Raw genomic sequence first — 22,979 nt, 5'->3', positions numbered from 1 at the left:
GAGGTGTGTAGGCAGATACAAGCGAACGATTAGCATCCACAATTGCGCCGATTTCACGTAAATCCCACTGCACGTTCCCATTCTTTGCGTGCAGTCGGCTGCTACTGGTGTTGCTGGTTGTGACTGCTGATAACAGATGCCGTAGCAATCAATTCATGGAGTGAGTTGTATGTTTTGCGATAGTCTGTCTCTGACAAGGAAGCACAGGTGATATAGGTGCGAACACAGGAAGCTTGCAGCCCCTCGCTGCCTGCAGACACAGACTAGCCACACTAGAAGAGCGGCCTAAGCCGTAGGCGAAATGTGCTCATTCGCTTTGGCGCGACGTCGAACTATAAATAAGGCTGTCACCAGCGTGAGCGTTGCGTGAGCGTCGTGTAAAGTCGGAAAAGTCATCTGCATGGGTGATTGCCAAGTTTGGGGAGCGTTTCGTAGTACGATCAGTGCAATGGGGACGCGGAAACTTGTTGTGTCCCAGTGTTTTGCAGTTGGACGACAAGAGTTTTACACAGTAGTAAAGAGCGAGGCACTGAGTTGGCATGAACAATGGAGAGCACAATAGGGCTCGAGATGTGCTTGTTACCTCAGGTGCTGTGTGATTGTGGACAAGGAGTGAAATGGACCAATTTTTGACCGCCCTTTCAATTTAAGACGTTCAAAACAGACGGAATTTGCATTCGTAATACCAGAGCATCGAAACTACTTGGAACTCTTGTGTATATGAACGTGTCCGCGCCTTTGTATTCTGGTACCTTCGCCGCTACAAACCAACCAACCATCGTGTCCGTGCACATCAGAGTCGCAAAGAATGGAGAATAGCCAGGCTTGGTCGTGTGTGTAGTTGTAGCTCAGTTGGCAGATCGTTCGCTTAGCGTGTGAACGGTCTCGGGTTCAAGCCCCGGCTCCTCCATGTTTTGTGGTCAGTGCATGGTAAGTGTTGGTCGCGGCGAACATAAACGCACGCAAGAAGTTGCAAAACCAGCGTCACAGACTGATATGATGTATACTGTCATAAGGAGAGCAAGATGTAAGTGTGGGGACCGGCTGTTATCGAGTGCAGACCTGTCTTAGGTATCACGGCTTAACGTCATTGAAGTCTAGAGGTGGACAACACGTTCGTCTTACTCAGAGCGGTGTCTGAACTCTATTTTCGACGTTATGCGTGCCACTTTCATTGTGGCCAACTACGATTCGATACAGAATGCACGAAACCTGAAAGACACCCTCACTGATTCATAGAGAGTAGTGTTTGTCTGCGGAATAATGGGAGTGCGAGGGTCTGTGACGTTGATATGACTGTATGTAGCACTACTAGTTATCGGGGGGGTGGGCGTAGCTCAGATGGTAGAGCGCTCGCTTAGTGTGCGAGAGGTACTGGGATCGATACCCAGCGCCTCCAGAATTTTTAACACACCTACATGCGCACCTTGCCATGCAAGTGGAATAATTCCCAACCGGCAGAGGTGTGTAGGCAGATACAAGCGAACGATTAGCATCCACAATTGCGCCGATTTCACGTAAATCCCACTGCACGTTCCCATTCTTTGCGTGCAGTCGGCTGCTACTGGTGTTGCTGGTTGTGACTGCTGATAACAGATGCCGTAGCAATCAATTCATGGAGTGAGTTGTATGTTTTGCGATAGTCTGTCTCTGACAAGGAAGCACAGGTGATATAGGTGCGAACACAGGAAGCTTGCAGCCCCTCGCTGCCTGCAGACACAGAGCAGCCACACTAGAAGAGCGGCCTAAGCCGTAGGCGAAAGGTGCTCATTCGCTTTGGCGCGACGTCGAACTATAAATAAGGCTGTCACTAGCGTGAGCGTTGCGTGAGCGTCGTGTAAAGTCGGAAAAGTCATCTGCATGGGTGATTGCCAAGTTTGGGGAGCGTTTCGTAGTACGATCAGTGCAATGGGGACGCGGAAACTTGTTGTGTCCCAGTGTTTTGCAGTTGGACGACAAGAGTTTTACACAGTAGCAAAGAGCGAGGCACTGAGTTGGCATGAACAATGGAGAGCACAATAGGGCTCGAGATGTGCTTGTTACCTCAGGTGCTGTGTGATTGTGGACAAGGAGTGAAATGGACCAATTTGTGACCGCCCTTTCAATTTAAGACGTTCAAAACAGACGGAATTTGCATTTGTAATACCAGAGCATCGAAACTACTTGGAACTCTTGTGTATATGAACGTGTCCGCGCCTTTGTATTCTGGTACCTTCGCCGCTACAAACCAACCAACCATCGTGTCCGTGCACATCAGAGTCGCAAAGAATGGAGAATAGCCAGGCTTGGTCGTGTGTGTAGATGTAGCTCAGTTGGCAGATCGTTTGCTTAGCGTGTGAACGGTCTCGGGTTCAAGCAACGGCTCCTCCATGTTTTGTGGTCAGTGCATGGTAAGTGTTGGTCGCGGCGAACATAAACGCACGCAAGAAGTTGCAAAACCAGCGTCACAGACTGATATGATGTATACTGTCATAAGGAGAGCAAGATGTAAGTGTGGGGACCGGCTGTTATCGAGTGCAGACCTGTCTTAGGTATCACGGCTTAACGTCATTGAAGTCTAGAGGTGGACAACACGTTCGTCTTACTCAGAGCGGTGTCTGAACTCTATTTTCGACGTTATGCGTGCCACTTTCATTGTGGCCAACTACGATTCGATACAGAATGCACGAAACCTGAAAGACACCCTCACTGATTCATAGAGAGTAGTGTTTGTCTGCGGAATAATGGGAGTGCGAGGGTCTGTGACGTTGATATGACTGTATGTAGCACTACTAGTTATCGGGGGAGTGGGCGTAGCTCAGATGGTAGAGCGCTCGCTTAGTGTGCGAGAGGTACTGGGATCGATACCCAGCGCCTCCAGAATTTTTAACAAACCTACATGCGCACCTTGCCATGCAAGTGGAATAATTCCCAACCGGCAGAGGTGTGTAGGCAGATACAAGCGAACGATTAGCATCCACAATTGCGCCGATTTCACGTAAATCCCACTGCACGTTCCCATTCTTTGCGTGCAGTCGGCTGCTACTGGTGTTGCTGGTTGTGACTGCTGATAACAGATGCCGTAGCAATCAATTCATGGAGTGAGTTGTATGTTTTGCGATAGTCTGTCTCTGACAAGGAAGCACAGGTGATATAGGTGCGAACACAGGAAGCTTGCAGCCCCTCGCTGCCTGCAGACACAGACTAGCCACACTAGAAGAGCGGCCTAAGCCGTAGGCGAAATGTGCTCATTCGCTTTGGCGCGACGTCGAACTATAAATAAGGCTGTCACCAGCGTGAGCGTTGCGTGAGCGTCGTGTAAAGTCGGAAAAGTCATCTGCATGGGTGATTGCCAAGTTTGGGGAGCGTTTCGTAGTACGATCAGTGCAATGGGGACGCGGAAACTTGTTGTGTCCCAGTGTTTTGCAGTTGGACGACAAGAGTTTTACACAGTAGCAAAGAGCGAGGCACTGAGTTGGCATGAACAATGGAGAGCACAATAGGGCTCGAGATGTGCTTGTTACCTCAGGTGCTGTGTGATTGTGGACAAGGAGTGAAATGGACCAATTTGTGACCGCCCTTTCAATTTAAGACGTTCAAAACAGACGGAATTTGCATTCGTAGTACCAGAGCATCGAAACTACTTGGAACTCTTGTGTATATGAACGTGTCCGCGCCTTTGTATTCTGGTACCTTCGCCGCTACAAACCAACCAACCATCGTGTCCGTGCACATCAGAGTCGCAAAGAATGGAGAATAGCCAGGCTTGGTCGTGTGTGTAGATGTAGCTCAGTTGGCAGATCGTTCGCTTAGCGTGTGAACGGTCTCGGGTTCAAGCCCCGGCTCCTACATGTTTTGTGGTCAGTGCATGGTAAGTGTTGGTCGCGGCGAAAATAAACGCACGCAAGAAGTTGCAAAACCAGCGTCACAGACTGATAGGATGTATACTTTCATAAGGAGAGCAAGATGTAAGTGTGGGGACCGGCTGTTATCGAGTGCAGACCTGTCTTAGGTATCACGGCTTAACGTCATTGAAGTCTAGAGGTGGACAACACGTTCGTCTTACTCAGAGCGGTGTCTGAACTCTATTTTCGACGTTATGCGTGCCACTTTCATTGTGGCCAACTACGATTCGATACAGAATGCACGAAACCTGAAAGACACCCTCACTGATTCATAGAGAGTAGTGTTTGTCTGCGGAATAATGGGAGTGCGAGGGTCTGTGACGTTGATATGACTGTATGTAGCACTACTAGTTATCGGGGGGGTGGGCGTAGCTCAGATGGTAGAGCGCTCGCTTAGTGTGCGAGAGGTACTGGGATCGATACCCAGCGCCTCCAGAATTTTTAACACACCTACATGCGCACCTTGCCATGCAAGTGGAATAATTCCCAACCGGCAGAGGTGTGTAGGCAGATACAAGCGAACGATTAGCATCCACAATTGCGCCGATTTCACGTAAATCCCACTGCACGTTCCCATTCTTTGCGTGCAGTCGGCTGCTACTGGTGTTGCTGGTTGTGACTGCTGATAACAGATGCCGTAGCAATCAATTCATGGAGTGAGTTGTATGTTTTGCGATAGTCTGTCTCTGACAAGGAAGCACAGGTGATATAGGTGCGAACACAGGAAGCTTGCAGCCCCTCGCTGCCTGCAGACACAGAGCAGCCACACTAGAAGAGCGGCCTAAGCCGTAGGCGAAAGGTGCTCATTCGCTTTGGCGCGACGTCGAACTATAAATAAGGCTGTCACTAGCGTGAGCGTTGCGTGAGCGTCGTGTAAAGTCGGAAAAGTCATCTGCATGGGTGATTGCCAAGTTTGGGGAGCGTTTCGTAGTACGATCAGTGCAATGGGGACGCGGAAACTTGTTGTGTCCCAGTGTTTTGCAGTTGGACGACAAGAGTTTTACACAGTAGCAAAGAGCGAGGCACTGAGTTGGCATGAACAATGGAGAGCACAATAGGGCTCGAGATGTGCTTGTTACCTCAGGTGCTGTGTGATTGTGGACAAGGAGTGAAATGGACCAATTTGTGACCGCCCTTTCAATTTAAGACGTTCAAAACAGACGGAATTTGCATTTGTAATACCAGAGCATCGAAACTACTTGGAACTCTTGTGTATATGAACGTGTCCGCGCCTTTGTATTCTGGTACCTTCGCCGCTACAAACCAACCAACCATCGTGTCCGTGCACATCAGAGTCGCAAAGAATGGAGAATAGCCAGGCTTGGTCGTGTGTGTAGATGTAGCTCAGTTGGCAGATCGTTTGCTTAGCGTGTGAACGGTCTCGGGTTCAAGCAACGGCTCCTCCATGTTTTGTGGTCAGTGCATGGTAAGTGTTGGTCGCGGCGAACATAAACGCACGCAAGAAGTTGCAAAACCAGCGTCACAGACTGATATGATGTATACTGTCATAAGGAGAGCAAGATGTAAGTGTGGGGACCGGCTGTTATCGAGTGCAGACCTGTCTTAGGTATCACGGCTTAACGTCATTGAAGTCTAGAGGTGGACAACACGTTCGTCTTACTCAGAGCGGTGTCTGAACTCTATTTTCGACGTTATGCGTGCCACTTTCATTGTGGCCAACTACGATTCGATACAGAATGCACGAAACCTGAAAGACACCCTCACTGATTCATAGAGAGTAGTGTTTGTCGGCGGAATAATGGGAGTGCGAGGGTCTGTGACGTTGATATGACTGTATGTAGCACTACTAGTTATCGGGGGGGTGGGCGTAGCTCAGATGGTAGAGCGCTCGCTTAGTGTGCGAGAGGTACTGGGATCGATACCCAGCGCCTCCAGAATTTTTAACACACCTACATGCGCACCTTGCCATGCAAGTGGAATAATTCCCAACCGGCAGAGGTGTGTAGGCAGATACAAGCGAACGATTAGCATCCACAATTGCGCCGATTTCACGTAAATCCCACTGCACGTTCCCATTCTTTGCGTGCAGTCGGCTGCTACTGGTGTTGCTGGTTGTGACTGCTGATAACAGATGCCGTAGCAATCAATTCATGGAGTGAGTTGTATGTTTTGCGATAGTCTGTCTCTGACAAGGAAGCACAGGTGATATAGGTGCGAACACAGGAAGCTTGCAGCCCCTCGCTGCCTGCAGACACAGAGCAGCCACACTAGAAGAGCGGCCTAAGCCGTAGGCGAAAGGTGCTCATTCGCTTTGGCGCGACGTCGAACTATAAATAAGGCTGTCACTAGCGTGAGCGTTGCGTGAGCGTCGTGTAAAGTCGGAAAAGTCATCTGCATGGGTGATTGCCAAGTTTGGGGAGCGTTTCGTAGTACGATCAGTGCAATGGGGACGCGGAAACTTGTTGTGTCCCAGTGTTTTGCAGTTGGACGACAAGAGTTTTACACAGTAGCAAAGAGCGAGGCACTGAGTTGGCATGAACAATGGAGAGCACAATAGGGCTCGAGATGTGCTTGTTACCTCAGGTGCTGTGTGATTGTGGACAAGGAGTGAAATGGACCAATTTGTGACCGCCCTTTCAATTTAAGACGTTCAAAACAGACGGAATTTGCATTCGTAATACCAGAGCATCGAAACTACTTGGAACTCTTGTGTATATGAACGTGTCCGCGCCTTTGTATTCTGGTACCTTCGCCGCTACAAACCAACCAACCATCGTGTCCGTGCACATCAGAGTCGCAAAGAATGGAGAATAGCCAGGCTTGGTCGTGTGTGTAGATGTAGCTCAGTTGGCAGATCGTTTGCTTAGCGTGTGAACGGTCTCGGGTTCAAGCAACGGCTCCTCCATGTTTTGTGGTCAGTGCATGGTAAGTGTTGGTCGCGGCGAACATAAACGCACGCAAGAAGTTGCAAAACCAGCGTCACAGACTGATATGATGTATACTGTCATAAGGAGAGCAAGATGTAAGTGTGGGGACCGGCTGTTATCGAGTGCAGACCTGTCTTAGGTATCACGGCTTAACGTCATTGAAGTCTAGAGGTGGACAACACGTTCGTCTTACTCAGAGCGGTGTCTGAACTCTATTTTCGACGTTATGCGTGCCACTTTCATTGTGGCCAACTACGATTCGATACAGAATGCACGAAACCTGAAAGACACCCTCACTGATTCATAGAGAGTAGTGTTTGTCGGCGGAATAATGGGAGTGCGAGGGTCTGTGACGTTGATATGACTGTATGTAGCACTACTAGTTATCGGGGGGGTGGGCGTAGCTCAGATGGTAGAGCGCTCGCTTAGTGTGCGAGAGGTACTGGGATCGATACCCAGCGCCTCCAGAATTTTTAACACACCTACATGCGCACCTTGCCATGCAAGTGGAATAATTCCCAACCGGCAGAGGTGTGTAGGCAGATACAAGCGAACGATTAGCATCCACAATTGCGCCGATTTCACGTAAATCCCACTGCACGTTCCCATTCTTTGCGTGCAGTCGGCTGCTACTGGTGTTGCTGGTTGTGACTGCTGATAACAGATGCCGTAGCAATCAATTCATGGAGTGAGTTGTATGTTTTGCGATAGTCTGTCTCTGACAAGGAAGCACAGGTGATATAGGTGCGAACACAGGAAGCTTGCAGCCCCTCGCTGCCTGCAGACACAGAGCAGCCACACTAGAAGAGCGGCCTAAGCCGTAGGCGAAATGTGCTCATTCGCTTTGGCGCGACGTCGAACTATAAATAAGGCTGTCACTAGCGTGAGCGTTGCGTGAGCGTCGTGTAAAGTCGGAAAAGTCATCTGCATGGGTGACTGCCAAGTTTGGGGAGCGTTTCGTAGTACGATCAGTGCAATGGGGACGCGGAAACTTGTTGTGTCCCAGTGTTTTGCAGTTGGACGACAAGAGTTTTACACAGTAGCAAAGAGCGAGGCACTGAGTTGGCATGAACAATGGAGAGCACAGTAGGGCTCGAGATGTGCTTGTTACCTCAGGTGCTGTGTGATTGTGGACAAGGAGTGAAATGGACCAATTTGTGACCGCCCTTTCAATTTAAGACGTTCAAAACAGACGGAATTTGCATTCGTAATACCAGAGCATCGAAACTACTTGGAACTCTTGTGTATATGAACGTGTCCGCGCCTTTGTATTCTGGTACCTTCGCCGCTACAAACCAACCAACCATCGTGTCCGTGCACATCAGAGTCGCAAAGAATGGAGAATAGCCAGGCTTGGTCGTGTGTGTAGTTGTAGCTCAGTTGGCAGATCGTTCGCTTAGCGTGTGAACGGTCTCGGGTTCAAGCCCCGGCTCCTACATGTTTTGTGGTCAGTGCATGGTAAGTGTTGGTCGCGGCGAAAATAAACGCACGCAAGAAGTTGCAAAACCAGCGTCACAGACTGATATGATGTATACTTTCATAAGGAGAGCAAGATGTAAGTGTGGGGACCGGCTGTTATCGAGTGCAGACCTGTCTTAGGTATCACGGCTTAACGTCATTGAAGTCTAGAGGTGGACAACACGTTCGTCTTACTCAGAGCGGTGTCTGAACTCTATTTTCGACGTTATGCGTGCCACTTTCATTCTGGCCAACTACGATTCGATACAGAATGCACGAAACCTGAAAGACACCCTCACTGATTCATAGAGAGTAGTGTTTGTCTGCGGAATAATGGGAGTGCGAGGGTCTGTGACGTTGATATGACTGTATGTAGCACTACTAGTTATCGGGGGGTGGGCGTAGCTCAGATGGTAGAGCGCTCGCTTAGTGTGCGAGAGGTACTGGGATCGATACCCAGCGCCTCCAGAATTTTTAACACACCTACATGCGCACCTTGCCATGCAAGTGGAATAATTCCCAACCGGCAGAGGTGTGTAGGCAGATACAAGCGAACGATTAGCATCCACAATTGCGCCGATTTCACGTAAATCCCACTGCACGTTCCCATTCTTTGCGTGCAGTCGGCTGCTACTGGTGTTGCTGGTTGTGACTGCTGATAACAGATGCCGTAGCAATCAATTCATGGAGTGAGTTGTATGTTTTGCGATAGTCTGTCTCTGACAAGGAAGCACAGGTGATATAGGTGCGAACACAGGAAGCTTGCAGCCCCTCGCTGCCTGCAGACACAGAGCAGCCACACTAGAAGAGCGGCCTAAGCCGTAGGCGAAAGGTGCTCATTCGCTTTGGCGCGACGTCGAACTATAAATAAGGCTGTCACTAGCGTGAGCGTTGCGTGAGCGTCGTGTAAAGTCGGAAAAGTCATCTGCATGGGTGATTGCCAAGTTTGGGGAGCGTTTCGTAGTACGATCAGTGCAATGGGGACGCGGAAACTTGTTGTGTCCCAGTGTTTTGCAGTTGGACGACAAGAGTTTTACACAGTAGCAAAGAGCGAGGCACTGAGTTGGCATGAACAATGGAGAGCACAATAGGGCTCGAGATGTGCTTGTTACCTCAGGTGCTGTGTGATTGTGGACAAGGAGTGAAATGGACCAATTTGTGACCGCCCTTTCAATTTAAGACGTTCAAAACAGACGGAATTTGCATTCGTAATACCAGAGCATCGAAACTACTTGGAACTCTTGTGTATATGAACGTGTCCGCGCCTTTGTATTCTGGTACCTTCGCCGCTACAAACCAACCAACCATCGTGTCCGTGCACATCAGAGTCGCAAAGAATGGAGAATAGCCAGGCTTGGTCGTGTGTGTAGATGTAGCTCAGTTGGCAGATCGTTCGCTTAGCGTGTGAACGGTCTCGGGTTCAAGCAACGGCTCCTCCATGTTTTGTGGTCAGTGCATGGTAAGTGTTGGTCGCGGCGAACATAAACGCACGCAAGAAGTTGCAAAACCAGCGTCACAGACTGATATGATGTATACTGTCATAAGGAGAGCAAGATGTAAGTGTGGGGACCGGCTGTTATCGAGTGCAGACCTGTCTTAGGTATCACGGCTTAACGTCATTGAAGTCTAGAGGTGGACAACACGTTCGTCTTACTCAGAGCGGTGTCTGAACTCTATTTTCGACGTTATGCGTGCCACTTTCATTGTGGCCAACTACGATTCGATACAGAATGCACGAAACCTGAAAGACACCCTCACTGATTCATAGAGAGTAGTGTTTGTCGGCGGAATAATGGGAGTGCGAGGGTCTGTGACGTTGATATGACTGTATGTAGCACTACTAGTTATCGGGGGGGTGGGCGTAGCTCAGATGGTAGAGCGCTCGCTTAGTGTGCGAGAGGTACTGGGATCGATACCCAGCGCCTCCAGAATTTTTAACACACCTACATGCGCACCTTGCCATGCAAGTGGAATAATTCCCAACCGGCAGAGGTGTGTAGGCAGATACAAGCGAACGATTAGCATCCACAATTGCGCCGATTTCACGTAAATCCCACTGCACGTTCCCATTCTTTGCGTGCAGTCGGCTGCTACTGGTGTTGCTGGTTGTGACTGCTGATAACAGATGCCGTAGCAATCAATTCATGGAGTGAGTTGTATGTTTTGCGATAGTCTGTCTCTGACAAGGAAGCACAGGTGATATAGGTGCGAACACAGGAAGCTTGCAGCCCCTCGCTGCCTGCAGACACAGAGCAGCCACACTAGAAGAGCGGCCTAAGCCGTAGGCGAAAGGTGCTCATTCGCTTTGGCGCGACGTCGAACTATAAATAAGGCTGTCACTAGCGTGAGCGTTGCGTGAGCGTCGTGTAAAGTCGGAAAAGTCATCTGCATGGGTGATTGCCAAGTTTGGGGAGCGTTTCGTAGTACGATCAGTGCAATGGGGACGCGGAAACTTGTTGTGTCCCAGTGTTTTGCAGTTGGACGACAAGAGTTTTACACAGTAGCAAAGAGCGAGGCACTGAGTTGGCATGAACAATGGAGAGCACAATAGGGCTCGAGATGTGCTTGTTACCTCAGGTGCTGTGTGATTGTGGACAAGGAGTGAAATGGACCAATTTGTGACCGCCCTTTCAATTTAAGACGTTCAAAACAGACGGAATTTGCATTCGTAATACCAGAGCATCGAAACTACTTGGAACTCTTGTGTATATGAACGTGTCCGCGCCTTTGTATTCTGGTACCTTCGCCGCTACAAACCAACCAACCATCGTGTCCGTGCACATCAGAGTCGCAAAGAATGGAGAATAGCCAGGCTTGGTCGTGTGTGTAGATGTAGCTCAGTTGGCAGATCGTTCGCTTAGCGTGTGAACGGTCTCGGGTTCAAGCAACGGCTCCTCCATGTTTTGTGGTCAGTGCATGGTAAGTGTTGGTCGCGGCGAACATAAACGCACGCAAGAAGTTGCAAAACCAGCGTCACAGACTGATATGATGTATACTGTCATAAGGAGAGCAAGATGTAAGTGTGGGGACCGGCTGTTATCGAGTGCAGACCTGTCTTAGGTATCACGGCTTAACGTCATTGAAGTCTAGAGGTGGACAACACGTTCGTCTTACTCAGAGCGGTGTCTGAACTCTATTTTCGACGTTATGCGTGCCACTTTCATTGTGGCCAACTACGATTCGATACAGAATGCACGAAACCTGAAAGACACCCTCACTGATTCATAGAGAGTAGTGTTTGTCGGCGGAATAATGGGAGTGCGAGGGTCTGTGACGTTGATATGACTGTATGTAGCACTACTAGTTATCGGGGGGGTGGGCGTAGCTCAGATGGTAGAGCGCTCGCTTAGTGTGCGAGAGGTACTGGGATCGATACCCAGCGCCTCCAGAATTTTTAACACACCTACATGCGCACCTTGCCATGCAAGTGGAATAATTCCCAACCGGCAGAGGTGTGTAGGCAGATACAAGCGAACGATTAGCATCCACAATTGCGCCGATTTCACGTAAATCCCACTGCACGTTCCCATTCTTTGCGTGCAGTCGGCTGCTACTGGTGTTGCTGGTTGTGACTGCTGATAACAGATGCCGTAGCAATCAATTCATGGAGTGAGTTGTATGTTTTGCGATAGTCTGTCTCTGACAAGGAAGCACAGGTGATATAGGTGCGAACACAGGAAGCTTGCAGCCCCTCGCTGCCTGCAGACACAGAGCAGCCACACTAGAAGAGCGGCCTAAGCCGTAGGCGAAATGTGCTCATTCGCTTTGGCGCGACGTCGAACTATAAATAAGGCTGTCACTAGCGTGAGCGTTGCGTGAGCGTCGTGTAAAGTCGGAAAAGTCATCTGCATGGGTGATTGCCAAGTTTGGGGAGCGTTTCGTAGTACGATCAGTGCAATGGGGACGCGGAAACTTGTTGTGTCCCAGTGTTTTGCAGTTGGACGACAAGAGTTTTACACAGTAGCAAAGAGCGAGGCACTGAGTTGGCATGAACAATGGAGAGCACAATAGGGCTCGAGATGTGCTTGTTACCTCAGGTGCTGTGTGATTGTGGACAAGGAGTGAAATGGACCAATTTGTGACCGCCCTTTCAATTTAAGACGTTCAAAACAGACGGAATTTGCATTCGTAATACCAGAGCATCGAAACTACTTGGAACTCTTGTGTATATGAACGTGTCCGCGCCTTTGTATTCTGGTACCTTCGCCGCTACAAACCAACCAACCATCGTGTCCGTGCACATCAGAGTCGCAAAGAATGGAGAATAGCCAGGCTTGGTCGTGTGTGTAGATGTAGCTCAGTTGGCAGATCGTTCGCTTAGCGTGTGAACGGTCTCGGGTTCAAGCAACGGCTCCTCCATGTTTTGTGGTCAGTGCATGGTAAGTGTTGGTCGCGGCGAACATAAACGCACGCAAGAAGTTGCAAAACCAGCGTCACAGACTGATATGATGTATACTGTCATAAGGAGAGCAAGATGTAAGTGTGGGGACCGGCTGTTATCGAGTGCAGACCTGTCTTAGGTATCACGGCTTAACGTCATTGAAGTCTAGAGGTGGACAACACGTTCGTCTTACTCAGAGCGGTGTCTGAACTCTATTTTCGACGTTATGCGTGCCAATTTCATTGTGGCCAACTACGATTCGATACAGAATGCACGAAACCTGAAAGACACCCTCACTGATTCATAGAGAGTAGTGTTTGTCGGCGGAATAATGGGAGTGCGAGGGTCTGTGACGTTGATATGACTGTATGTAGCACTACTAGTTATCGCTGGGGTGGGCGTAGCTCAGATGGTAGAGCGCTCGCTTAGTGTGCGAGAGGTACTTTGATCGATACCCAGCGCCTCCAGAATTTTTAACACACCTACATGCGCACCTTGCCATGCAAGTGGAATAATTCCCAACCGGCAGAGGTGTGTAGGCAGATACAAGCGAACGATTAGCATCCACAATTGCGCCGATTTCACGTAAATCCCACTGCACGTTCCCATTCTTTGCGTGCAGTCGGCTGCTACTGGTGTTGCTGGTTGTGACTGCTGATAACAGATGCCGTAGCAATCAATTCATGGAGTGAGTTGTATGTTTTGCGATAGTCTGTCTCTGACAAGGAAGCACAGGTGATATAGGTGCGAACACAGGAAGCTTGCAGCCCCTCGCTGCCTGCAGACACAGAGCAGCCACACTAGAAGAGCGGCCTAAGCCGTAGGCGAAATGTGCTCATTCGCTTTGGCGCGACGTCGAACTATAAATAAGGCTGTCACTAGCGTGAGCGTCGTGTAAAGTCGGAAAAGTCATCTGCATGGGTGACTGCCAAGTTTGGGGAGCGTTTCGTAGTACGATCAGTGCAATGGGGACGCGGAAACTTGTTGTGTCCCAGTGTTTTGCAGTTGGACGACAAGAGTTTTACACAGTAGCAAAGAGCGAGGCACTGAGTTGGCATGAACAATGGAGAGCACAGTAGGGCTCGAGATGTGCTTGTTACCTCAGGTGCTGTGTGATTGTGGACAAGGAGTGAAATGGACCAATTTGTGACCGCCCTTTCAATTTAAGACGTTCAAAACAGACGGAATTTGCATTCGTAATACCAGAGCATCGAAACTACTTGGAACTCTTGTGTATATGAACGTGTCCGCGCCTTTGTAATCTGGTACCTTCGCCGCTACAAACCAACCAACCATCGTGTCCGTGCACATCAGAGTCGCAAAGAATGGAGAATAGCCAGGCTTGGTCGTGTGTGTAGTTGTAGCTCAGTTGGCAGATCGTTCGCTTAGCGTGTGAACGGTCTCGGGTTCAAGCAACGGCTCCTCCATGTTTTGTGGTCAGTGCATGGTAAGTGTTGGTCGCGGCGAACATAAACGCACGCAAGAAGTTGCAAAACCAGCGTCACAGACTGATATGATGTATACTGTCATAAGGAGAGCAAGATGTAAGTGTGGGGACCGGCTGTTATCGAGTGCAGACCTGTCTTAGGTATCACGGCTTAACGTCATTGAAGTCTAGAGGTGGACAACACGTTCGTCTTACTCAGAGCGGTGTCTGAACTCTATTTTCGACGTTATGCGTGCCACTTTCATTGTGGCCAACTACGATTCGATACAGAATGCACGAAACCTGAAAGACACCCTCACTGATTCATAGAGAGTAGTGTTTGTCTGCGGAATAATGGGAGTGCGAGGGTCTGTGACGTTGATATGACTGTATGTAGCACTACTAGTTATCGGGGGGGGTGGGCGTAGCTCAGATGGTAGAGCGCTCGCTTAGTGTGCGAGAGGTACTGGGATCGATACCCAGCGCCTCCAGAATTTTTATCACACCTACATGCGCACCTTGCCATGCAAGTGGAATAATTCCCAACCGGCAGAGGTGTGTAGGCAGATACAAGCGAACGATTAGCATCCACAATTGCGCCGATTTCACGTAAATCCCACTGCACGTTCCCATTCTTTGCGTGCAGTCGGCTGCTACTGGTGTTGCTGGTTGTGACTGCTGATAACAGATGCCGTAGCAATCAATTCATGGAGTGAGTTGTATGTTTTGCGATAGTCTGTCTCTGACAAGGAAGCACAGGTGATATAGGTGCGAACACAGGAAGCTTGCAGCCCCTCGCTGCCTGCAGACACAGAGCAGCCACACTAGAAGAGCGGCCTAAGCCGTAGGCGAAATGTGCTCATTCGCTTTGGCGCGACGTCGAACTATAAATAAGGCTGTCACTAGCGTGAGCGTCGTGTAAAGTCGGAAAAGTCATCTGCATGGGTGATTGCCAAGTTTGGGGAGCGTTTCGTAGTACGATCAGTGCAATGGGGACGCGGAAACTTGTTGTGTCCCAGTGTTTTGCAGTTGGACGACAAGAGTTTTACACAGTAGCAAAGAGCGAGGCACTGAGTTGGCATGAACAATGGAGAGCACAATAGGGCTCGAGATGTGCTTGTTACCTCAGGTGCTGTGTGATTGTGGACAAGGAGTGAAATGGACCAATTTGTGACCGCCCTTTCAATTTAAGACGTTCAAAACAGACGGAATTTGCATTCGTAATACCAGAGCATCGAAACTACTTGGAACTCTTGTGTATATGAACGTGTCCGCGCCTTTGTATTCTGGTACCTTCGCCGCTACAAACCAACCAACCATCGTGTCCGTGCACATCAGAGTCGCAAAGAATGGAGAATAGCCAGGCTTGGTCGTGTGTGTAGATGTAGCTCAGTTGGCAGATCGTTCGCTTAGCGTGTGAACGGTCTCGGGTTCAAGCCCCGGCTCCTCCATGTTTTGTGGTCAGTGCATGGTAAGTGTTGGTCGCGGCGAACATAAACGCACGCAAGAAGTTGCAAAACCAGCGTCACAGACTGATATGATGTATACTGTCATAAGGAGAGCAAGATGTAAGTGTGGGGACCGGCTGTTATCGAGTGCAGACCTGTCTTAGGTATCACGGCTTAACGTCATTGAAGTCTAGAGGTGGACAACACGTTCGTCTTACTCAGAGCGGTGTCTGAACTCTATTTTCGACGTTATGCGTGCCACTTTCATTGTGGCCAACTACGATTCGATACAGAATGCACGAAACCTGAAAGACACCCTCACTGATTCATAGAGAGTAGTGTTTGTCTGCGGAATAATGGGAGTGCGAGGGTCTGTGACGTTGATATGACTGTATCTAGCACTACTAGTTATCGGGGGAGTGGGCGTAGCTCAGATGGTAGAGCGCTCGCTTAGTGTGCGAGAGGTACTGGGATCGATACCCAGCGCCTCCAGAATTTTTAACAAACCTACATGCGCACCTTGCCATGCAAGTGGAATAATTCCCAACCGGCAGAGGTGTGTAGGCAGATACAAGCGAACGATTAGCATCCACAATTGCGCCGATTTCACGTAAATCCCACTGCACGTTCCCATTCTTTGCGTGCAGTCGGCTGCTACTGGTGTTGCTGGTTGTGACTGCTGATAACAGATGCCGTAGCAATCAATTCATGGAGTGAGTTGTATGTTTTGCGATAGTCTGTCTCTGACAAGGAAGCACAGGTGATATAGGTGCGAACACAGGAAGCTTGCAGCCCCTCGCTGCCTGCAGACACAGAGCAGCCACACTAGAAGAGCGGCCTAAGCCGTAGGCGAAATGTGCTCATTCGCTTTGGCGCGACGTCGAACTATAAATAAGGCTGTCACCAGCGTGAGCGTTGCGTGAGCGTCGTGTAAAGTCGGAAAAGTCATCTGCATGGGTGATTGCCAAGTTTGGGGAGCGTTTCGTAGTACGATCAGTGCAATGGGGACGCGGAAACTTGTTGTGTCCCAGTGTTTTGCAGTTGGACGACAAGAGTTTTACACAGTAGCAAAGAGCGAGGCACTGAGTTGGCATGAACAATGGAGAGCACAATAGGGCTCGAGATGTGCTTGTTACCTCAGGTGCTGTGTGATTGTGGACAAGGAGTGAAATGGACCAATTTGTGACCGCCCTTTCAATTTAAGACGTTCAAAACAGACGGAATTTGCATTCGTAATACCAGAGCATCGAAACTACTTGGAACTCTTGTGTATATGAACGTGTCCGCGCCTTTGTATTCTGGTACCTTCGCCGCTACAAACCAACCAACCATCGTGTCCGTGCACATCAGAGTCGCAAAGAATGGAGAATAGCCAGGCTTGGTCGTGTGTGTAGATGTAGCTCAGTTGGCAGATCGTTCGCTTAGCGTGTGAACGGTCTCGGGTTCAAGCAACGGCTCCTCCATGTTTTGTGGTCAGTGCATGGTAAGTGTTGGTCGCGGCGAACATAAACGCACGCAAGAAGTTGCAAAACCAGCGTCACAGACTGATATGATGTATACTGTCATAAGGAGAGCAAGATGTAAGTGTGGGGACCGGCTGTTATCGAGTGCAGACCTGTCTTAGGTATCACGGCTTAACGTCATTGAAGTCTAGAGGTGGACAACACGTTCGTCTTACTCAGAGCGGTGTCTGAACTCTATTTTCGACGTTATGCGTGCCACTTTCATTGTGGCCAACTACGATTCGATACAGAATGCACGAAACCTGAAAGACACCCTCACTGATTCATAGAGAGTAGTGTTTGTCTGCGGAATAATGGGAGTGCGAGGGTCTGTGACGTTGATATGACTGTATGTAGCACTACTAGTTATCGGGGGAGTGGGCGTAGCTCAGATGGTAGAGCGCTCGCTTAGTGTGCGAGAGGTACTGGGATCGATACCCAGCGCCTCCTGAATTTTTAACACACCTACATGCGCACCTTGCCATGCAAGTGGAATAATTCCCAACCGGCAGAGGTGTGTAGGCAGATACAAGCGAACGATTAGCATCCACAATTGCGCCGATTTCACGTAAATCCCACTGCACGTTCCCATTCTTTGCGTGCAGTCGGCTGCTACTGGTGTTGCTGGTTGTGACTGCTGATAACAGATGCCGTAGCAATCAATTCATGGAGTGAGTTGTATGTTTTGCGATAGTCTGTCTCTGACAAGGAAGCACAGGTGATATAGGTGCGAACACAGGAAGCTTGCAGCCCCTCGCTGCCTGCAGACACAGAGCAGCCACACTAGAAGAGCGGCCTAAGCCGTAGGCGAAATGTGCTCATTCGCTTTGGCGCGACGTCGAACTATAAATAAGGCTGTCACCAGCGTGAGCGTTGCGTGAGCGTCGTGTAAAGTCGGAAAAGTCATCTGCATGGGTGATTGCCAAGTTTGGGGAGCGTTTCGTAGTACGATCAGTGCAATGGGGACGCGGAAACTTGTTGTGTCCCAGTGTTTTGCAGTTGGACGACAAGAGTTTTACACAGTAGCAAAGAGCGAGGCACTGAGTTGGCATGAACAATGGAGAGCACAATAGGGCTCGAGATGTGCTTGTTACCTCAGGTGCTGTGTGATTGTGGACAAGGAGTGAAATGGACCAATTTGTGACCGCCCTTTCAATTTAAGACGTTCAAAACAGACGGAATTTGCATTCGTAATACCAGAGCATCGAAACTACTTGGAACTCTTGTGTATATGAACGTGTCCGCGCCTTTGTATTCTGGTACCTTCGCCGCTACAAACCAACCAACCATCGTGTCCGTGCACATCAGAGTCGCAAAGAATGGAGAATAGCCAGGCTTGGTCGTGTGTGTAGTTGTAGCTCAGTTGGCAGATCGTTCGCTTAGCGTGTGAACGGTCTCGGGTTCAAGCCCCGGCTCCTCCATGTTTTGTGGTCAGTGCATGGTAAGTGTTGGTCGCGGCGAAAATAAACGCACGCAAGAAGTTGCAAAACCAGCGTCACAGACCGATATGATGTATACTTTCATAAGGAGAGCAAGATGTAAGTGTGGGGACCGGCTGTTATCGAGTGCAGACCTGTCTTAGGTATCACGGCTTAACGTCATTGAAGTCTAGAGGTGGACAACACGTTCGTCTTACTCAGAGCGGTGTCTGAACTCTATTTTCGACGTTATGCGTGCCACTTTCATTGTGGCCAACTACGATTCGATACAGAATGCACGAAACCTGAAAGACACCCTCACTGATTCATAGAGAGTAGTGTTTGTCTGCGGAGTAATGGGAGTGCGAGGGTCTGTGACGTTGATATGACTGTATGTAGCACTACTAGTTATCGGGGGGGTGGGCGTAGCTCAGATGGTAGAGCGCTCGCTTAGTGTGCGAGAGGTACTGGGATCGATACCCAGCGCCTCCTGAATTTTTAACACACCTACATGCGCACCTTGCCATGCAAGTGGAATAATTCCCAACCGGCAGAGGTGTGTAGGCAGATACAAGCGAACGATTAGCATCCACAATTGCGCCGATTTCACGTAAATCCCACTGCACGTTCCCATTCTTTGCGTGCAGTCGGCTGCTACTGGTGTTGCTGGTTGTGACTGCTGATAACAGATGCCGTAGCAATCAATTCATGGAGTGAGTTGTATGTTTTGCGATAGTCTGTCTCTGACAAGGAAGCACAGGTGATATAGGTGCGAACACAGGAAGCTTGCAGCCCCTCGCTGCCTGCAGACACAGAGCAGCCACACTAGAAGAGCGGCCTAAGCCGTAGGCGAAAGGTGCTCATTCGCTTTGGCGCGACGTCGAACTATAAATAAGGCTGTCACTAGCGTGAGCGTTGCGTGAGCGTCGTGTAAAGTCGGAAAAGTCATCTGCATGGGTGATTGCCAAGTTTGGGGAGCGTTTCGTAGTACGATCAGTGCAATGGGGACGCGGAAACTTGTTGTGTCCCAGTGTTTTGCAGTTGGACGACAAGAGTTTTACACAGTAGCAAAGAGCGAGGCACTGAGTTGGCATGAACAATGGAGAGCACAATAGGGCTCGAGATGTGCTTGTTACCTCAGGTGCTGTGTGATTGTGGACAAGGAGTGAAATGGACCAATTTGTGACCGCCCTTTCAATTTAAGACGTTCAAAACAGACGGAATTTGCATTCGTAATACCAGAGCATCGAAACTACTTGGAACTCTTGTGTATATGAACGTGTCCGCGCCTTTGTATTCTGGTACCTTCGCCGCTACAAACCAACCAACCATCGTGTCCGTGCACATCAGAGTCGCAAAGAATGGAGAATAGCCAGGCTTGGTCGTGTGTGTAGATGTAGCTCAGTTGGCAGATCGTTCGCTTAGCGTGTGAACGGTCTCGGGTTCAAGCAACGGCTCCTCCATGTTTTGTGGTCAGTGCATGGTAAGTGTTGGTCGCGGCGAACATAAACGCACGCAAGAAGTTGCAAAACCAGCGTCACAGACTGATATGATGTATACTGTCATAAGGAGAGCAAGATGTAAGTGTGGGGACCGGCTGTTATCGAGTGCAGACCTGTCTTAGGTATCACGGCTTAACGTCATTGAAGTCTAGAGGTGGACAACACGTTCGTCTTACTCAGAGCGGTGTCTGAACTCTATTTTCGACGTTATGCGTGCCACTTTCATTGTGGCCAACTACGATTCGATACAGAATGCACGAAACCTGAAAGACACCCTCACTGATTCATAGAGAGTAGTGTTTGTCTGCGGAATAATGGGAGTGCGAGGGTCTGTGACGTTGATATGACTGTATGTAGCACTACTAGTTATCGGGGGAGTGGGCGTAGCTCAGATGGTAGAGCGCTCGCTTAGTGTGCGAGAGGTACTGGGATCGATACCCAGCGCCTCCAGAATTTTTAACAAACCTACATGCGCACCTTGCCATGCAAGTGGAATAATTCCCAACCGGCAGAGGTGTGTAGGCAGATACAAGCGAACGATTAGCATCCACAATTGCGCCGATTTCACGTAAATCCCACTGCACGTTCCCATTCTTTGCGTGCAGTCGGCTGCTACTGGTGTTGCTGGTTGTGACTGCTGATAACAGATGCCGTAGCAATCAATTCATGGAGTGAGTTGTATGTTTTGCGATAGTCTGTCTCTGACAAGGAAGCACAGGTGATATAGGTGCGAACACAGGAAGCTTGCAGCCCCTCGCTGCCTGCAGACACAGAGCAGCCACACTAGAAGAGCGGCCTAAGCCGTAGGCGAAATGTGCTCATTCGCTTTGGCGCGACGTCGAACTATAAATAAGGCTGTCACCAGCGTGAGCGTTGCGTGAGCGTCGTGTAAAGTCGGAAAAGTCATCTGCATGGGTGATTGCCAAGTTTGGGGAGCGTTTCGTAGTACGATCAGTGCAATGGGGACGCGGAAACTTGTTGTGTCCCAGTGTTTTGCAGTTGGACGACAAGAGTTTTACACAGTAGCAAAGAGCGAGGCACTGAGTTGGCATGAACAATGGAGAGCACAATAGGGCTCGAGATGTGCTTGTTACCTCAGGTGCTGTGTGATTGTGGACAAGGAGTGAAATGGACCAATTTGTGACCGCCCTTTCAATTTAAGACGTTCAAAACAGACGGAATTTGCATTCGTAATACCAGAGCATCGAAACTACTTGGAACTCTTGTGTATATGAACGTGTCCGCGCCTTTGTATTCTGGTACCTTCGCCGCTACAAACCAACCAACCATCGTGTCCGTGCACATCAGAGTCGCAAAGAATGGAGAATAGCCAGGCTTGGTCGTGTGTGTAGTTGTAGCTCAGTTGGCAGATCGTTCGCTTAGCGTGTGAACGGTCTCGGGTTCAAGCCCCGGCTCCTCCATGTTTTGTGGTCAGTGCATGGTAAGTGTTGGTCGCGGCGAAAATAAACGCACGCAAGAAGTTGCAAAACCAGCGTCACAGACCGATATGATGTATACTTTCATAAGGAGAGCAAGATGTAAGTGTGGGGACCGGCTGTTATCGAGTGCAGACCTGTCTTAGGTATCACGGCTTAACGTCATTGAAGTCTAGAGGTGGACAATACGTTCGTCTTACTCAGAGCGGTGTCTGAACTCTATTTTCGACGTTATGCGTGCCACTTTCATTGTGGCCAACTACGATTCGATACAGAATGCACGAAACCTGAAAGACACCCTCACTGATTCATAGAGAGTAGTGTTTGTCTGCGGAATAATGGGAGTGCGAGGGTCTGTGACGTTGATATGACTGTATGTAGCACTACTAGTTATCGGGGGGGTGGGCGTAGCTCAGGTGGTAGAGCGCTCGCTTAGTGTGCGAGAGGTACTGGGATCGATAACCAGCGCCTCCTGAATTTTTAACACACCTACATGCGCACCTTGCCATGCAAGTGGAATAATTCCCAACCGGCAGAGGTGTGTAGGCAGATACAAGCGAACGATTAGCATCCACAATTGCGCCGATTTCACGTAAATCCCACTGCACGTTCCCATTCTTTGCGTGCAGTCGGCTGCTACTGGTGTTGCTGGTTGTGACTGCTGATAACAGATGCCGTAGCAATCAATTCATGGAGTGAGTTGTATGTTTTGCGATAGTCTGTCTCTGACAAGGAAGCACAGGTGATATAGGTGCGAACACAGGAAGCTTGCAGCCCCTCGCTGCCTGCAGACACAGAGCAGCCACACTAGAAGAGCGGCCTAAGCCGTAGGCGAAAGGTGCTCATTCGCTTTGGCGCGACGTCGAACTATAAATAAGGCTGTCACTAGCGTGAGCGTTGCGTGAGCGTCGTGTAAAGTCGGAAAAGTCATCTGCATGGGTGATTGCCAAGTTTGGGGAGCGTTTCGTAGTACGATCAGTGCAATGGGGACGCGGAAACTTGTTGTGTCCCAGTGTTTTGCAGTTGGACGACAAGAGTTTTACACAGTAGCAAAGAGCGAGGCACTGAGTTGGCATGAACAATGGAGAGCACAATAGGGCTCGAGATGTGCTTGTTACCTCAGGTGCTGTGTGATTGTGGACAAGGAGTGAAATGGACCAATTTGTGACCGCCCTTTCAATTTAAGACGTTCAAAACAGACGGAATTTGCATTCGTAATACCAGAGCATCGAAACTACTTGGAACTCTTGTGTATATGAACGTGTCCGCGCCTTTGTATTCTGGTACCTTCGCCGCTACAAACCAACCAACCATCGTGTCCGTGCACATCAGAGTCGCAAAGAATGGAGAATAGCCAGGCTTGGTCGTGTGTGTAGATGTAGCTCAGTTGGCAGATCGTTCGCTTAGCGTGTGAACGGTCTCGGGTTCAAGCAACGGCTCCTCCATGTTTTGTGGTCAGTGCATGGTAAGTGTTGGTCGCGGCGAACATAAACGCACGCAAGAAGTTGCAAAACCAGCGTCACAGACTGATATGATGTATACTGTCATAAGGAGAGCAAGATGTAAGTGTGGGGACCGGCTGTTATCGAGTGCAGACCTGTCTTAGGTATCACGGCTTAACGTCATTGAAGTCTAG

At 49.5% G+C, this 22,979-nt stretch overlaps 11 non-coding genes across 11 annotated transcripts; all 11 read left to right on the top strand.

Annotated features, from left to right (window-relative positions):
• Positions 1-1,325: 1,325 nt before the first annotated feature.
• On the top strand, positions 1,326-1,399 carry Trnat-agu (transfer RNA threonine (anticodon AGU)). The gene has a single exon. It is a non-coding gene; the product is annotated as a tRNA-Thr (tRNA).
• Positions 1,400-2,783: 1,384 nt separating this feature from the next.
• Trnat-agu (transfer RNA threonine (anticodon AGU)) lies at positions 2,784-2,859 on the top strand. The gene has a single exon. It is a non-coding gene; the product is annotated as a tRNA-Thr (tRNA).
• A 1,386-nt stretch (positions 2,860-4,245) lies between these two features.
• On the top strand, positions 4,246-4,319 carry Trnat-agu (transfer RNA threonine (anticodon AGU)). The gene has a single exon. It is a non-coding gene; the product is annotated as a tRNA-Thr (tRNA).
• Positions 4,320-5,705: 1,386 nt separating this feature from the next.
• Trnat-agu (transfer RNA threonine (anticodon AGU)) lies at positions 5,706-5,779 on the top strand. Its single transcript has one exon. It is a non-coding gene; the product is annotated as a tRNA-Thr (tRNA).
• A 1,386-nt stretch (positions 5,780-7,165) lies between these two features.
• On the top strand, positions 7,166-7,239 carry Trnat-agu (transfer RNA threonine (anticodon AGU)). The gene has a single exon. It is a non-coding gene; the product is annotated as a tRNA-Thr (tRNA).
• A 1,385-nt stretch (positions 7,240-8,624) lies between these two features.
• Positions 8,625-8,698, top strand: Trnat-agu (transfer RNA threonine (anticodon AGU)). The gene has a single exon. It is a non-coding gene; the product is annotated as a tRNA-Thr (tRNA).
• A 1,386-nt stretch (positions 8,699-10,084) lies between these two features.
• On the top strand, positions 10,085-10,158 carry Trnat-agu (transfer RNA threonine (anticodon AGU)). Its single transcript has one exon. It is a non-coding gene; the product is annotated as a tRNA-Thr (tRNA).
• Positions 10,159-11,544: 1,386 nt separating this feature from the next.
• Positions 11,545-11,618, top strand: Trnat-agu (transfer RNA threonine (anticodon AGU)). The gene has a single exon. It is a non-coding gene; the product is annotated as a tRNA-Thr (tRNA).
• A 2,836-nt stretch (positions 11,619-14,454) lies between these two features.
• Positions 14,455-14,528, top strand: Trnat-agu (transfer RNA threonine (anticodon AGU)). The gene has a single exon. It is a non-coding gene; the product is annotated as a tRNA-Thr (tRNA).
• A 1,373-nt stretch (positions 14,529-15,901) lies between these two features.
• Trnat-agu (transfer RNA threonine (anticodon AGU)) lies at positions 15,902-15,977 on the top strand. The gene has a single exon. It is a non-coding gene; the product is annotated as a tRNA-Thr (tRNA).
• Positions 15,978-20,281: 4,304 nt separating this feature from the next.
• Trnat-agu (transfer RNA threonine (anticodon AGU)) lies at positions 20,282-20,357 on the top strand. Its single transcript has one exon. It is a non-coding gene; the product is annotated as a tRNA-Thr (tRNA).
• Positions 20,358-22,979: the final 2,622 nt, after the last annotated feature.

The sequence above is a fragment of the Schistocerca gregaria genome, unplaced genomic scaffold, assembly GCF_023897955.1.
Source record: "Schistocerca gregaria isolate iqSchGreg1 unplaced genomic scaffold, iqSchGreg1.2 ptg000180l, whole genome shotgun sequence".
NCBI classification, from domain to species: Eukaryota; Metazoa; Arthropoda; class Insecta; order Orthoptera; family Acrididae; genus Schistocerca; species Schistocerca gregaria.
Note: the sequence above shows the minus strand (reverse complement) of the source record. Positions and strands in the feature narration are given on the sequence as shown.